Source organism: Odontomachus brunneus, unplaced genomic scaffold (assembly GCF_010583005.1).
Source record: "Odontomachus brunneus isolate Ranch 3 - 2012 unplaced genomic scaffold, Obru_v1 Obru_scaffold_074, whole genome shotgun sequence".
NCBI classification, from domain to species: domain Eukaryota; kingdom Metazoa; phylum Arthropoda; class Insecta; order Hymenoptera; family Formicidae; genus Odontomachus; species Odontomachus brunneus.
Window position 1 is genome coordinate 3,803 of NW_022639524.1, and position 2,445 is coordinate 6,247.

Consider the following 2,445-nt stretch of genomic DNA (forward strand, 5'->3'; position numbering starts at 1 on the left):
TAAGAAAATATCTCCGAAGAGATAGTACGTCGTATATAATTCGACATAACAAGTTATAGAGTATATTAATCAAATATATATAGAGTATACATGGGTATATATAAAACATATATAGAGGATAAAAAAGTATATATAGCATATATAGAGCATATAAATATGACATGTTGAAATATATCAGTTTAATGTATCATCAAGAAATAATGCGACGAGAAGGAAGCCTACTGAGTCGAAATTTCAATTGGCCATTGTTATGCAAGAATGATCCAATTAAAAAAATTATAAGCTTCTATCAATGGATGTTCCATTCACATCTTTTTAAAACAAACAAAAAGAACTCAAGCCTTATATATGCTTGAAAGAAATTAAGAAACAGTTATTTATTTTTATCAGTCACGTCTTTTTGCACATTTTTCTAAGAATTAAGCTAGTTAGTACTATTAAAGAAATGGAAATGCTTGACTCATTGAACTATTGCGACAATCTCAGAGCTAAATTCTTTGGTTGGATCATTCTTACGTAACTCCGGCGAATTGCAAATTCCAGTTCTTACTTTACTTCTCGTCGAACTCAATGCGATTTACGTCTACGTGCATGCAACCTACGTAAAGTGACGCTTTGTGTCTACTATATGAGCGTCTAAATTGAGCGCTCACCATTGCGCGTCGTCCCACGGTGTCCAGGGTCCACCAGCCATCTTGTCGCTGCATCTGACACTGCAATGGTCCTCGCGTCCCACGTCGCCTGTAATTCACTCCCGACCGCGGTAATCTAACGGAGGTTTCACGAAAAATCCCGTCTCTCTTTGGGGATACAGTCCAAGTTGTGAATTGCGTATGAAATATCGCGAACTGCATCTTCGAGGAAATGTCAGCCTTTCGGATAAACAACGAGTATGTGCGACGAATTCAGCAACAATCCGATTGAGTTGTAGTGCATCGCTTTGATACACGCGCGACGCAAATCGCTTACGAAGGAAACGGAATCCGCGAGCGAAGGGAACACGCGACGCGAATCCAAGACCGATCTCGCGAAATCTTTCGGCGAAGTAATCTGTGCGAGATTCTCACATACAATACGGAATATCTCTAATATAACGTTTCGATGGTGCAGCATTGTAGGCTGCAATATAGCTCCGCAATACTTTTGCGAAGACAATTCCGCAATATTTTTGCGGATAGCAGCTCCGCAATACTTTTGCGAAGACAATTCCGCAATATTTTTGCGGATAGCAGCTCCGCAATACTTTTGCGGATAGCAGCTTCACAATACTTTTGCGAAGACAATTCCGCAATACTTTTGCGAAGACAATTCCGTAATGCTTTTGCGGATAATAACTCCGCAATATTTCTGCGAAGTTTGCTCGCGAATCTTCCGCAAATACAATCCGGTGAAATTCGCAAACCTTTCAAATTAATAATCGCAAACGCGAACGTGAATGAAAAATAAAAAACTATGAAAATTGTGACAATAGAGATAAATATTCTATTCAAAATTTACATGAAAAAAATGTTACCGCGTGAGACGTCTGTTTTCGTTCGATGGAACTTGTTGCGCGCCGCGTAAGTAAACAACTGCTTGCATATCTGACTTGTGTACGTCGTGTTTTTCGCGAGAGATCAACGCTCGCTAGCATTGTCTCTACTGTGTCTCGCGTTAGGAAACTCTAAGTAAAAAATTGAAACCTGAAAATTTTCCGACGATCGTGAAATTAATTTCGCGAGCAGCTTAAGTAATCACGTTAGATCGCTTCGCACAGACGCCGCACGATATCGAATTTTATTTAATAACGACCTCTGTACTTTACGAATGCAATCACGACAGAAAAAACTGAGAAAATTAACGATCGACGGAAGATCTATCGAGGCGGGTGATGTGATTGCGCATTTTCTGTAGCGTAATCTCTGTGGCGCAATTTCTGCGCGTTGGCGCATTGATCAAGACACCTGGAAGATCGCATTCAATAAAACTGAATAATATTACAAAATTTTAAATTCAGAGCGTATACTCCATATTTCAATGGCATTTGCCAGTTAGTGTTTAATCAATCAAAATTTTCTTCAACAAAAGTCATTGACCAATTATTAATTTAAGTAAGTCAAACAATTAATAAATATATATACATTAGAGGAAAAATACTTCAAAATTTGCCAAATTTATAAAAATGCATAATCACTAATATTATTATTTGTGAAAGCGATCTTTCAATTGTTTTGAACAGTATGCTTTATTAGACTGCACATACACACACTACACCACAGCAAAATAAATCGCATTGATTTATAAACATGCATTACGTAAAAAAACTTTTTGTCTTTCTATTACCAATTTTTTAACTTGTTTGACTCACCGACTCGCCGATCAAGGTAGCCACGTTCTGCTTTCGTTTCTGGAACAAAAAAATGTTTCGCCGATTAGATTCGTGCATTGATCTTGGTTTGAGTGAAG